Source organism: Pseudorca crassidens, chromosome 13 (assembly GCF_039906515.1).
Source record: "Pseudorca crassidens isolate mPseCra1 chromosome 13, mPseCra1.hap1, whole genome shotgun sequence".
Taxonomy (NCBI): Eukaryota; Metazoa; Chordata; class Mammalia; order Artiodactyla; family Delphinidae; genus Pseudorca; species Pseudorca crassidens.
The window spans coordinates 41,441,042-41,456,231 of record NC_090308.1 but is presented as its reverse complement, the minus strand read 5'-3'; positions in this window follow the sequence as shown (position 1 = coordinate 41,456,231).

The following is a 15,190-nucleotide window of genomic DNA, read 5'->3' as shown; positions in this document are numbered from 1 at the left end:
GTAAGTTTGTGTATAAGAATGAATTGATGGGCTTCCCTGGTGGCGCAGTGGATGAGAGTCCGCCTGCCGATGCAGGCGACACGGGTTCGTGCCCGGTCCGGGAAGATCCCACATGCCGCGGAGCGGCTGGGCCCATGAGCCATGGCCGCAGAGCCTGCGCGTCCGGAGCCTGTGCTCCGCAACGGGAGAGGCCACAGCAGTGAGAGGCCCGCGTACCGCCAAAAAAAAAAAAAAAAAAAAAAAAAAGAATGAATTGACAACAGTATTTTCCTTTCCTTTTAAGGATTTGACTTTTAGGCGACCCTAAACTCCATTTTAAACTTGGGAAGAGAGGGCTACTTTCATCCGTCCACCATGCCTGTTCACGAACGCTGATGAGAGTAGAAGACATCTCTAGGGTTTCCCACTCTCCCACCGGAAGTACCCTACCCACCCCACCCCCAAAGGTCCACTGGTCCAAAATTCAGAGTAGGGACCTGGTTGGGGGTGAGGGCCTGGAGGCCTGAGACTAAAATGGCTAGCGCAGTTTCCAGGTGTGATAGGCTAGGGGCAGCCTCCTTGAAAAGTTTGTCCTTGAGGGGCAGTTGTGTTGGAAAGAGCCCTGTGCAGAGGTCAGAGGGTGGCTGGAGTCGTAGCTCTCCCACTTACTGATCCTGTGCAATTTCTTGAATCCCTCTGAGACCCAGTTTCCTCTCTATGTAACAGGATTCATGGTACCTGGTCTGCATTTAGTAGTGCTCAATAGCTGTTGCCCCTGAGTCTGTGATGAGGCGATAGTCAAGGACACTGGGTCCTCAGCAAGCATTAAACAGAAACCGCCCCTTGGGGCTGCACGCTGACTGCAGCAGCGCTGTCATTCCACCTCCTTGCCCATCACTCAGACCAGGTCCCCTGTCATTTTCACTTTCTCCCGCTAGGATTTGCACCTACAGGGACAGCTGGAGGTCACAGCGCCAGGCAGACACCAGCAAGCCCAGATGGCCAGCCTCGGGCACCAGCGCCCACCACAAGTGCCTGCAATGGAAAGAGGGCTGCTGGAGTTTCGCTGAGCACAGGGTGGTTTTGGTTTTGGTTTTGGTTTTGATTTGGGGGTTTTCTCTCCTTTGCACTTTCCCGGGAAAGCATTTGAATCCACACTTATCTTCCTGGCTGATTTCTTGTCTGAGTCTACTCTTTTTGTTCTTAATCCCACAGGATTAACGTTCTTAATTTCATTTCGCTTTCTCTTTCTCCCTTTGAACTCCCATCTCTGCCTCTTCTGTTCTGATCTCCTTTCTTCACATCCCCATCCCCATTTTGCCTCCTTGGTCCCCTAATGTCCTTTTGAAGCTTCTGCACAGATAAGCAGATGCACTTTTCTCAGTAGGGATTGGGAGAAACCTCTCCCTGCAAACACCTGCAGCTGCCTGGGAGCCCCTAGGTTCAGACTGCTGCACCCACCGTGAAATGCACTCACACAGCAAGCCAGTGCCTACGTCCAGATGTGACTGAAATAATTTTTATCCTTAGAACACATGAGGCATCCCGATATTTTCTATACCAGTCTATTTAATTTTTGTCTTCATTTTCCCTTTCCTTCCTTCCTTCTTTACTCCCTCTCTCCATCCCTTCTTCTCCCTCTCCCTCCCTCGCTCTCCCCTACCCCTGCACTGTTCCTCACCCCCTACACTGATCTCAGGACTCATTACTGTCATTACTGTCATTCTTGGATTGAGACTTAGGAGCCCTGGCCACTGGCCCTGGAGAAGAGACCCTCTCCTTCATCTCTGAAACACATAGTATTTGTATATAATGAGAAATCCATTCCTCCCCAAACAGATGAAGTTTAAAAAATTCTCCTAGGGCTTCCCTGGTGGCGCAGTGGTTGAGAGTCCGCCTGCCGATGCAGGGGACACGGGTTCGTGCCCTGGTCCGGGAAGATCCCACATGCCGCGGAGCGGCTGGGCCCGTGAGCCATGGCCACTGAGCCTGCGCGTCCGGAGCCTGTGCTCCACAACGGGAGAGGCCACAACAGTGAGAGGCCTGCATACCCGCAAAAAAAAAAAAAAAAAAATTCTCTTAAAGTAAACTGGGAGACAAGACAGAAGGACAACAGGTTTTTAAGGTATATTGTGGAGCCATCTCGGGGTTTAGGAAATGAGGATAATTGTTCTGATGCTTTGAGTTTCCCTGGCTCTTCTCTTCATGATGCCCCGGTGCTTTCTGCCCCCCGGCCTCCTCCCCCACAAAAGTTCTGAGGAAGGATCTAGTAGTGGGCAGAATAATAGCCCCTCAAAAATGTTCGTGTCCTATCCCTGGCACCTGTGCCTATGTTGGTTCTGTTATGTGGCAAGGGGAAATTAAAAATGCAGATGAAATTAAGCTGATCTTGTAATGGGAAGAACAGGCTGGGCTGTGTGGCTGGGACCCCTGTAATCACAAGGGCCTTGTGAGCGGAAGAGGGAAGCAGGAGCATCAGAGTTAGCTGGGTGCCATATAGAAAGAGTCCATGACTCTGGTTTCCGGGTCTGCTGTAAGGAACTTGGAAGTTGTCTCTCCATCTTAACAAGAAGTAAAAAGCTAAACAGCCTGAAAAATCAACAACTCTTCCCAGACTCATAAGAGAGAGGAGGACACAGGGCAAGCCACTGCCCACAAGACTAGACAGACAGACAGGCGAATACAGGGCGTTTCTGCCTCCCTAACAGAGGCTTGAGAGGGGGAAGCGCCACAGGGACCAGTGCCAGGGTTACAGTGAATTATAACTGATGAGCTGCTGGAGGCTCAGTGCAGACAGTGCTGAGAGTTAAAAACTCCAGGGGGACCCAGTCATAGGAGGTCCCCACAATATTGTGAGATTTCTCTCCATGAGCTTAACCAAGTTCCCACAGTAAATACTGGAGAAAAAAGACCCTCTCATACTTCCAGCAAGGTCAGAGCATTCTGCTCTTAGCAAGGCCTGCCCTCTGGAGAAACTCGTTAACGAAGCCTAACCTGCTGGGGTATTCTCTAAGCCTAACTGACAGTGGGAAAGGAAATACCCAACTCCACTTAAGGGGGGAGGGGAAAAAGCCCGGGAAACACTTATGAGTTCCCAGCCCAGAGGCACAGGCTCACTAAATGACTGGACACCTGATCGCAGACGCCCCCTCCCCCCAACCTCACCACCACCCACTGTTCACAGCAGCTCCTTCTACCCGGTACATCATGTTCGGCTATGAAGAAAAAATGACAAGGCGTACTAAAAGACAAAAGACACAATTTGAAGAGACAGAGCAGTCGTCAGACCCAGACATGGCTGGGATGTTGGCATTATCAGACTGAAAATTTAAAACAACTTTGATTAACATGCTCTAATGGATAAAGTAAACGACTAGCAAGAAAGACTCCACCAGCCACTGTTGGCTTAGAAGGTGGAAAGGAGTCACAAGCCAAAGAATTTAGATGGTCTCTAGAAGCTGGAAAAAGCAAGAAAACGGATTCTCTCCTAGATGCTCCAGAAAGGAAATGAATCCTTACAGCACCTTGATTTTATCTCAGTGAGACCCATTTCAGCCTTCTGACCTCCAGAACTGTAAGATAATAGATGTATGTTATTTTCAGCCACTAAGTTTGTGGTAATATATTACAGCAGCAATAAGAAATGAATACTGATGTATTTTTGGTCAATTACAACGCACTATGAGTTGAAGCATTTCTGAGACCAGGGTTTATTTTAAATACCCACTTTCTTATTTCAAGGCTGGCCCTGGCACTTGGCATTGTCCCCAGTCTGGGAAAGGAAGAATGAACAGAGGTCAGAGCCACTGAGGTCAGGGTAGCTGGAGGATAGGGTGGGTAACTGTGATGCTGAGAAGTGGGGGTTCCCTGGAGGGCCGGTTCTTCCTCCTACTTCTCAGCAAAGATCACAAGTCTATCATCCTGCAAATTGTCATTTTTACCTGATTTTTTTTTTTTTTTTTGGCCGCACTGTGCGGCTTCCTGTATCTCAGTTCCCCAACCAGGGATCAAACTCACGCCCTTAGCAGTGAAAGCACAGAGTCCTAACCACTGGACCCCCATGGGATTCCCTACCTGGATTTTTTGAAGGCTAAAGGCAGTCACTGTGCCTTAAGGTCTAAGCTGGCTAAGCAGGGGGACCCCCTAACTGTACTTCCAAACCACAGATTTCCTAGAGCAGACGGTGGTGAGGAGGGCTTCTTACGACACAGTGATGAGTGCTGTTGTGAGCTCCTATCCAGCTGGACCCGACCTTCTAATTCTCCTTCACTCTCTTCACTGTTAGATTCTACCTCAGGGCTGCCGTTGCCTGGACAAGAGGTCTTGAGAAAATAAGTTAAGCTCCCAGACTTAAGTTTCCTCCTCAATAGAATACCAGCACTGCCCCATTCAGAAACTCTGACTACACAGCACGCCCTTAACCTTCACTGGTTTATAGCAGCTTTCTCTCTGCTGTGAAGCCCAAGGTTTTGTGTACATTTCCATCTGGACTTGAAATGGACTGTGTGTGTGTGTGTGTGTGTGTGTGTGTGTGTGTGTGTGTGTTTACAATAATATGTTAAATATACAGAATTCTCTTTCTGGTTGTGGGTCTGCTCACTAGGCTCAACAGTTACCCTCCGCTCAGGATCGTTGTCTCTATGAGGTCAGTGAAGAGCATACGGCATTCGCTGATGACACCAGAGAAATATTAGGAATGGATATTTCGCCAAGATTTTTCCTCTTTTCCTTCCAGCCAAGACACAAAGCTTAGACTGCTTCTACCTCAAAATGTTTTCTGTGCCATAGATTTATAAGTTCTGACATGCATTGTGATTTTCAGAAAGCTAGAGTCTTCACTGATAGTCTCCTTACATTAGAGAAGCAGCCCAGAACACTAACAACTCCCAACGCTGCATGGCTTTAGAATGGATGATTCAACTCTATTTTACTACGAGTCATGGTTGACTAGTTAGCTAGTCCATGGTGCTCCTGGCTGTAAGCTATGCCCGGCTCAGTCTCTGCCAAGCCTCTGACTTTAGGCAAGGGGCTGCGGGTGCATAAACTTTAACTCCACAGTCTAGAAGTTAGGTCCAGTCACCCTTTCCGGACCATCTCTGTTCAAGATCTGGTAACAAGGATTCTGAGTGCTGAGAATGTTGCCTTTTCAACCTGCCAGAATTTCAACCTGCTAGAATTCTCCAGCCGTTTGAGGCTTGAGGCTCTGCCATGCTCTTATCCATCTCCCTTCTTGGAACAATGCTAACCATGAGCTGCTGACAACCTTGCCCAGTATCTTCTGCCCATCTAAGTTCTTGTTGTATCCCAGAAGGTCGCGACGAACTCCACTGGGACTCCCTGCAGCCTTGTGATCATGGGCCATCCCTGTACTCATTCCTGCCGTGCTACCTACTCTCCCGACTGCGTTTTTTTCTTGGCACCTGTTCCATGGTGCTTGTTTCTCCAGCCCCTCCCAGGCTGCCTGTCCCACTGCAGTTAACTGGGTTATGCCTGGCCATATCCCAAGGTATGTCAACAATTGATAGATCACACTTTAGGAGCCAGAAAATCTTATTAGACTGAAATGTTAATTAGGACAGGAACTCTTGGAATGTAGCAGCAGGCAGAGCGATCAAGGTTTGGACAGTGGGAATGTGTAAGCATCACATCAGGGAATTAGTCTCTGAGCCAAACACAAACGAGATGCTTAAGACTGAAGGGAAAATAAACGGCTGCTGATTTTACAAGGCCCAGAAGTTTTAAAATTTCTTCTTGTTGTTCGTTTGTTTTTATATATTTTAAAATTATGTTTAACTGTGGTAAAATACACATGACAAAGTCCACCGTCTTAACCATTTTGAAGTGTACAGTTCAGTGGCATCAAGCACATTCACACTGTTGTCCAACCATCCATCTCCAGAACTGTTTTCATCTTGCAAAACTGAAACTCTGTACACATTAAACAATAAACTCTTCTTCCTCCACCCTCCCTCCAGGCTCTGGACACCACCCTTCTACTTTCTGTCTCTGTGAATTTGACTACTCTAGGTACCTCATGTAAGTGGCTATTATGAATAATGCTGCTAAGAACATGGGTGTACAAATAGTTTTGAGTCCCTATTTTCCATTATTTTGGGTATATACCCCAAAATGGAATTGCTGGATCATGTGGTAATTCTATTTTTTAATTTTTTTGATGAACTGTCACACCATCTTCCATAGTGGCTGCACCACTTTACATTCCCACCAGCAGAGCATAAGAGTTCCAATTTCTCTAATACTTGTTGTTTTTCTGTCTTTATGATAGTAGCCATCCTAAAAAAGTTGAGGTAGTATCTTTAAGTTTCTTCATAAATCATCTGCAAGTTTTCAACCTCTGAAAATATTTACACCCTCTTCCCCACAGATAAATATTGTTCAAGTTAAGTGATATCATCTCTTGGTTCTCACTCATCTGTTGCCTGGTTGTATTTTCAACAACATTTTCCATCTGCCTAAGTTTCGAGTTTAGCAAGGGCCTCATCAACAACTCTTAGGTAAAAAATGAACTAAAGATCTCAATATGAGTATTTGATTTTATTTGTTTTTATGAGTTTATGTATATAAGAGTAGCTGTAAGTTTGTTTTTACTTTGCCCTCTTTCAGAATCCTAGTAAATTTATTTTCAAAGGTGATGACATATTCTGTAGGTATGCAGAAAAAAAAGTTTTAAGGTTTCTGAGGGTCTTTAAGGAATAACTAAGTCCTTAGAAATGTGGGAGTGGTCATAATTATTCACAATAATCATTACTCAAATTATCCCACTACCAAACATTTCAAGGAATAAAGACATGTTAAAAAGCAAATTACCAGTGAAACATATCTAAATCATTATATTTTACATATAACAAAATATACTAAGAATATAGCATGATTAAAAATTATATTCTATTTAATTAATTTTAATTACTAATTAAAAGCATCCATATTAATTCCATGTTATCCAAACTATTTTTTTTCTTTTATTTTTATTTTTTTAATTAATTTATTCATTTTTTTGCGGTACGCGGGCCTCTCCCGTTGCGGAGCACAGGCTCCGGACGCGCAGGCCCAACGGCCGTGGCTCACGGGCCCAGCCGCTCTGCGGCACGCGGGATCCTCCCGGACCGGGGCACGAACCTGCGTCCCCTGCATCGGCAGGCGGACCCTCAACCACTGCGCCACCAGGGAAGCCCCCAAACTATTTTTTGATCTATGTGATCATGGTTTTTATCAATGGCTCTTAGGTACACAGAAGTGGAAAAAGTTATATTCATTAAGTGATTCTGCCATTCTTTTATGCCTGATACTGTTCTGGTTTCATGTGAAACAAACTCTATTCCCTATGCTTAGAATGCTTTTCCTTGTACACCCGTCTAAATTCTGCTCATCCTTCAAGGCCTAGCTCAAGTCTTCCCCTACTAAAAGGTAATCTTCAGGAGGGCAGGGAGTTTTGTCAGGATTGTTTAATGCTGTAGGACCATCACGTAGGAGAGTACCTAGTGCTAGAAAATGCTCTATAAATGTACCCTGAATAAATGATGAATGAATAAGTGAATGCATAAATTAAAATCTTAGATTTTATTGCTCGCTCACGCCTCTAAATGTCTACAGCATATGGACACAGTCCATATAATGTATTTGACACTTAACATGTACATTTTGTAGTGATCATTTATGTTGTCCACCAAATATGTATAGTTCCCCTCCTAGCATATGGTAGAATCATACTCTCCCATCCCCCCTGAAGTTAGGTGTGGACGTGTACCTGCTTTAGACAATGACATATGAGCAGACGTGACAAGTATAGCATCTAGGAGGAAGCATTAAGAACCACTGAGTGATTCATCACCTTCCTTTTCTCCTGCTGCAGTGATCATAAAAGTAAGTCAGTGTGGAGCCCTCATTAGCCTGGGTTCCTGAGTGAATGCAAGGAGCAAAACCCCCACGCCAACCTGTGATGACCATGTTGAAGGAGTGAGAAATAATCTCTGTTGTTATAGTCCTCCAAAATGTGGAGGTTATTTGTTTCTGCAGCATAACCTAGCTGCTTCTGACTTTACATACTTTGTACCTGTATTTATCTATTAATTTGCATCTTCTCTCCGTAAATGGATCTTAAGCTCTTTGAAAAAAGTAATTATGTTTTATAGTCTTTTGATTTCCCTTTTCCAGTTCAGTACCCTGAACACTGTAGACACTTTACAAATGTTTACTGATGGTGGGAGGTGGGGATGATTGTGTTGGTGGTGAAGATGCCAGGGAGTCACTATCAGGTGTACTTATATTTTGAAGCAAACATTTTGGCCTCTGTATTCTTGATTTCAAGAAAAGCCCAGTTAGGGCTTCCCTGGTGGCGCAGTGGTTGAGAGTCCGCCTGTCAATGCAGGGGACACGGGTTCATGCCCCAGTCCGGGAAGATCCCACATGCCGCAGAGCGGCTGGGCCCGTGAGCCATGGCCGCTGAGCCTGCGCGTCCGGAGCCTGTGCTCTGCAAAGGGAGAGGCCACAACAGTGAGAGGCCCACGTACCGCAAAAAAAAAAAAAAAGAAAAGCCCAGTTAAAAACAGACTGGAGTTTGCCATGGTTTTTGAACTTATAAGATATGTACATTTTGATTATATTTCCTATGCACTCTAGAAGCCTGGTCACACAAAAACGTATGTAAACAATGCTGAGATTCTAGTCATATTAATTTTCATGTTAAATTTGATTGTTAGCTATAAACCATAATGGAAATCATAATTAAGAAGGTACCTCTTGTATAAACATGCTTTCAACCTGTCCCTCACTGGTTTAAGACATATTTCCCTCCGTGTTTGCCTAGTAATGCCTAGTATAGTGCTGGATATTTTGCAGTCTCCCAAGTGGCTTTAAGGGTATCCTGCTCCAGTTTCAATGACTGCCCATTCTGTAAACATCCTCTTAGCAAATGGAAAAACAAAGTCATCCCTGGAGTTTGACTTTGGGTGTCCCTAGATGTATTGAAATTGCCATGGATAACTTTCCCCTGGAAATGAACAAGGGCTTCCCACCTTAAGTCATTTGTACAGACTTGGACAGAGGATTATGATAACATTTGCCATGCTTTCGTATAAGAACAACTGAGCTCGAATCTAATTTATAATCAGCTCTTGAAAAGTGTGACAATTCTCTTGGGGCCACTTCCTCAAGATTGCTTAATCCCATCAGTTTATGGGGCACCTGAAGACTGCACCACTGATGAATGAAGGAGAGACAAGGTCAATCCTTCTGTTCGCTCATCCCCAGCATGGATTGTCATTATTTCCCCCCTTGCCTCTGGTTCACCTCATGGTCATGGAGACCACTGATACCTGCTCTTGTCTCCCACTGTGCAACTCTCACTTGTTCTCACAGTCCCAGGCTTGGATTTCTCCTCCCTCCTGACCTTCATCATTATTTTAACCTCCCATCGTTTCTCCAGTGACAGTGCGTATCTTCAACATTGATTCCATATCCCTGTTCTCATTTCTCTTTCCCTAAGTGCTTTTTTTTTTTTTTTTTGCGGTACGCGGGCCTCTCACTGTTATGGCCTCTCCCGTTGCGGAGCACAGGCTCCGGACACGCAGGCTCAGCGGCCATGGCTCACAGGCCCAGCCGCTCCGCGGCATGTGGGATCCTCCCGGACCGGGGCACGAACCCGCGTCCCCTGCATCGGCAGGCGGACTCTCAACCACTGCGCCACCAGGGAAGCCCTCCCTAAGTGCTTTTGAGAGAGAAAATAATTGCGGTATGTCACTCAGAAATCACTATCTTCTGCTGACACTGAATATGTCCCCAAAGGGATGAATGGGTTAAATAATGCTTAGGCTAAAGACAGGAAGATGTGACAGAAGGTCAAATAGAGGAGAGAGAGAGGGTGGAGTTTGATCTGCAAAGTTGGATTGGTGGAGGCTGAGATAAAATTAATTATAATTATGCAAAAAGAAGGTGGTCATATGATGCTTATGAGCAAAGGAAATATAAGTCCCACTGCCTGCTCCAACCCTCGACCTCCTCATGTGATTTTCTCATGCCCACGTCAACCCCTTTTCCCTCTATACTCATCACCCTTACTTCTTTCTCTCATTTACAATCCATCAGCACATCCAAGCACCTCTACTTTAGGAATACACAGTAAGTGCACCCCCCACTAGCACCCTGGTCCAAGCCAGCGTACTATCTTGCCGGGACTACTGCAATAACCTCTAAACTGGTCTCACTGGATTTACACCCTTGCTTCCCTGCTCTATTCTCAACCCAACAGCCGGAATGACCTTTTCAAAACAGAAATCCCATAATGTCATTCTTTTTTTTTTTTTTTTTTTTTTGCGGTACGCGGGCCTCTCACTGCTGTGGCCTCTCCAGTTGCGGAGCACAGGCTCCGGACGCGCAGGCTCAGCGGCCATGGCTCACGGGCCCAGCTGCTCCGCGGCATGTGGGATCTTCCCGGACAGGGGCACGAACCCATGTCCCCTGCATTGGCAGGCGGGCTCTCAACCACCAGGGAAGCCCATAATGTCATTCTTTTGTTCCACTGGTACGTCTATAGTTCCCAAGAGTAAAATCCCAAGCACTAATGAAAGTTCCAAGGCATAAAGTGAGCTGTCCTCTGATTCTTTCCTGATTTCGTCTCCTACTACTTCACTCCAACCCCACTGACCTCCTTGCTGTTCTCCAACATTCCTTGTAAGTTCCTACTTTACAGCCCTTTGCCAACACTATTCCCTCTGCTTAGAGAGGTGCCTCCCTGATACCCACACGGCTCTTTCTTTGAATTAGCTAAGCTGCAAGCTAAGCTACTCTAACAAAACACAGCCACTTAATTCAGAAGAGGATGTTAGTTCTCTCTGTGTAGAAGTGCAGGGATGGTAGCCGTCTCACTATGCGGTCTCCAAGGTCGTTCCAGTTGTCACCATTTCCCAGTTAGCGGGAAAAAGGCAAATGTCCTTAAAAAGATGACCCAGAAGTTGCACACATCACTTTTTCTCACATCCAATTGGCCCAAAATTAGTGCATGGCACACAGAGGTGCAAGGAAAGCTGGGAAGTGAGTCAGTACAAATGTCAAGCATTTGCTTAGCAAAACCTCTGAGGTGCTATCACGGAAGACAACAAGGGTAAAGGATACTGGAGCGCTGTTAGCCTCTGTCATACCACTTCCCTTGATTCAGGACTCAAATATATCCTTATCAGAGAAACCTGCCCTTTTTATCCTTCTGAAACTATCCTCCCCCAGCCACTCTTTATCCCTTTACTCTACATTTTATTCTTTTTCAGCAAGTATGAGCAGTTGATACATTCCAGTTTTATTTGTTTATGCTTTCCCTCATCAGAATGAAACGCCAGACACCCTGAGGGCAGGGATTTTGCTTGGTTCACTGTTGTATTCCAGTGTCTAGAGCAGCGCTGGGCACATAGTAGCCATTTAAAAATATTTGTTGAATGAATAAATGAATAGCTGTTCAATCACATTTATAGTTCAATAAATATGCAACGGAGCACGGTGGAGACCGGGTTTTAACCTACTCTTGAAAGCTGAAGGAGCGCCAATGAAAGCTGCTAGCAATTTTATGTCTCACATTTCCTTTCATTGAAAATAATTAGTAGAACGGGCCATTGATATTTGTTTACAAATGTGGAGTGTATTAGCGTTCTCCAGAGAAACAGAACGAATAGGATATAGATATATAGAGGAGATTTATTACCAGAATTGGCTCTCAGGGTTATGGAAGACAAGAAGTCCCCCAGTCTCTCTGCCATTTGCAAGCTGGAGAACCAGGAAAACCACGGGTATGATTCAGCCTGAATCCAAAAGCCTGAGAATCCCGAGGCTGGTGGTGTATTTTCCAGTCTGAGTCTCAAAGCTGGGAACCAGGGGCACCGATGTCCAGCGTCCAAGGGCAGGAGAAGATGGATGCCTCAGCTCAAGCAGAGAGAGAGTGAATTCATGCTTCCTTGGACTTTCTGTTCTGTTCAGGTCCTCAGCAGATCGGACGATGCCCATCCACGCTGGTGAGGGCGGTCTTTACTCAGCCTGCTGACCTCTTCTGGAGACGCCCTCACAGACACACCCAGAAATCACGTTTGACAGCTATTTGGGCATCCTTAGCCCAGTCAAGTTGACATATAAAATCAACCACTACATGGAGCAAAAACACCACACATTGTTTTGGGGAAAATGTGGAACTATTGTTAAACTGAGGATATTGCAACTTGAGATGCTGAATGTTCTGCGTAGTAATAAAAACTGTACATTTCATGAGACTTGGTCGAGTTAAAGAAGAATATTAGGAAATCTGGCATTGAGATTGGACCGTCCTTGAAGTTTCTTATTGTTTCTTAAAGTTATCTGTGTGTCTTCAGGCCCAAATATGTACCCACAAGACGTTGTGAACCTGAGTCACACAGGGAGTGAGAAGCAGCCTGACCTTCCCTTCACCTTAAGCTGAAAGCTGAGGGAGGCCATGGGAAGGAGTGGACTGATGGACCAGGCCTCGCCAGGTTTGACCACTGGTGTCCTAACATATAATGAACCATCTGCGTGCCTCCTCTGGTCCGTGGAGGAAGCCTAAGCATGTGTGTGGGTTAAGCCTTCCTGAAGAAAGTGGACGTTCCCCCTGTGAGCCATCTTGGTGTGGGAGTGAGTTGGCCTAGGATGGAGGAGGGAAGGAACTTCTCTTCCTGAGACTAGACTGCACGGTAGGAAGATGCCTGGGCATGCTCTTTGGTGGGGGTTGGTCTGGCTCTTCCATGTGGAAGCCTGATAGAAGTTTCCATTAATACCCCATGCTCTGCAAGCTCCGAGGCTGATCTGGGCACACAACCATGAGGTGTGCCCGTGCAGCAGCAGTGTCTGTTTATCCCCACCACAGCCCAGACTTTGCTTGGCCATGAGGACTAGAGCGAGCAACCCGAGCCCCTGCTCAGAGCGACAGGCACAGGGGAACCAGAGCAGCCTGGAGAAGTTAGACGCAGTCTGGACTAGAAGATTCGTGGCGGTCCAGAGAGCCAGGATTCAACAGGTTACACACCTTCCTCTAGGATGTCCAGAAACCAATTGAGAGGTAACTTCAGAAGGAAAACGGGCTTCCTGCAGTCCATGAGTAGGGCTCCATTGCAATTTGGATATTAAAGAAAGAATGTTCTTGTTTTTCTGGCTGGTGAGATATGGGGACATATCAATTACATCTAATTGGGAATACTGAGAGAAGGATTTATAGTTCTTGTTTCTGACATCCCAGAGTGTTTCTAATTGTCCCAAGGAGCATCACAGCTGTCCCAAATATTTCTCAGAAAAGAATTATTCTAAAATATAATATCATACTGCCTATTAGGAGAAAGGAGACTGACAAGCAAACTAGAGTGTACAACCTGCCCCATGAGAAACAAATGAGCCTTCCTTAGACACGGCTTTCATCATTTGATCCTTCTGCCTCCAAACAGCTAATGGCTCCCGGCTTCCTCTACCGTTAAGCTGACATCTTACTGCTTATTCTCTCTTTGCAAGGGAGCCCTTCTTAACTGCTAAACTTATTCCCATCATGAGCTTTCCCTTCCATCCCAGGAGTTTGACAGACTCCCTGCCTATGACCCATTTTGGTCATCTTGGCCCTTAACTTTGCTCATTTTGTTCACACCACCAGAGTTATTTACCCCTTGATTTAGGCACTGTCTTGAATTGTGTGCTAAATGTTTTGCAGCTATTTGTTCTGATTCTTCAACTAGATGAAAAGCATCTCTGGGGAAAGGTAGTATTTCTTATTCCTTTTATGTTCCTTGCTGCATCTAGTGCCATTCAGGCACCTTACATGGCTCAATTAACCCATTTAATTCAATCTTGAAGAAGAAGTTAGGAATCACTGATCTATAACTAGTTCTTATAACTAAGTGCCCTTCCTCCTGAGACACATGAAGAAGGGTTAGTGTTTCTTTCTTTTTTTTTTTTTTGCGGTACACGGGCCTCTCACTGTTGTGGCCTCTCCCGTTGCGGAGCACAGGCTTGGGACGCGCAGGCTCAGCGGCCATGGCTCACTGGCCCAGCCGCTCCGCGGCATGTAGGATCTTCCCGGACCGGGGCACGAACCCGTGTCCCCTGCATCGGCAGGCGGACTCTCAACCACTGCGCCACCTGGGAAGCCCGGGTTAGTGTTTCTTAATGCCACTGAAACAACTGGCCACAAACTTGGTGGCTTCAGACAACAGAGATTTATTCTCTCACGGTTCTAGAGGCCAGAAGTCCAAAATAAGTTTCACTGGGCCAAAGTCAAAGTGTCAGCAGAGCCACTCCACTGGAGGTTCTGGGAAGACTCCATTCCTTGCTGCTTCCAGCTTCTGGTGGCTGCCAGCACTCCCTGGTTGTGGCCACATCACTTCAGTCTCTGCCTCCATGGTCACATGATCTTCTCTTCTGCATGTCAAATCTCTCTGTCTCTCCTTTATAAGGACACTTGTGTTTGCATTTGGGGTCCTCCTGGATAATGCAGGATAATTTCTCCATGTCAAACTCCTTAATTTAATTATATCTGCAAAGATCCTTTTTCTGTTTAAGGCTACATTTACAGGTTCCAGGGACTAGAATGTGCTACCATTAGGGGCCACTATTCAGCCTACTATAAGTTATCATTTAAACAATATTCTTAAAATTTGATTATGGAAAAAGATGATGTCAAACTAGAAGGAAACAAAAAGTTCTCAATAAAGTAATGACCACTCTACACACATACACATACACACCCGCATGCATGTACCCGCACATACATGAGTTTGTATGTTAGCAAAAGTATTTCCTACACCATCTTCAGCTTCACTATGGACCACTGTCTTATTTATTTTTAAAAAGACAGAATTAAAACACATGTCAGGCATTTAATTGAGACTGCCAACATGACGAAAAGAAAGATTGGGTTCTATGTACAAAGAGATTTGTTTATAACTAAAGTATTTTAAAAATTCAATAAAAATGGCATCTAAGGTTAATATAGGTTAAAGAACTATTTGGACAGGTAGCCTGAGATAAGACATAATTGAATTTGCAAATGTTTCTATCAAGCGATGTTCTTTTTTTTTTTTTTTTGCGGTATGCGGGCCTCTCACTGTTGTGGCCTCTCCCTTTGCGGAGCACAGGCTCCGGACACGCAGGCTCAGCGGCCATGGCTCATGGGCCCAGCCGCTCCGCGGCATGTGGGATCTTCCCGGACCGGGGCACAAACCCG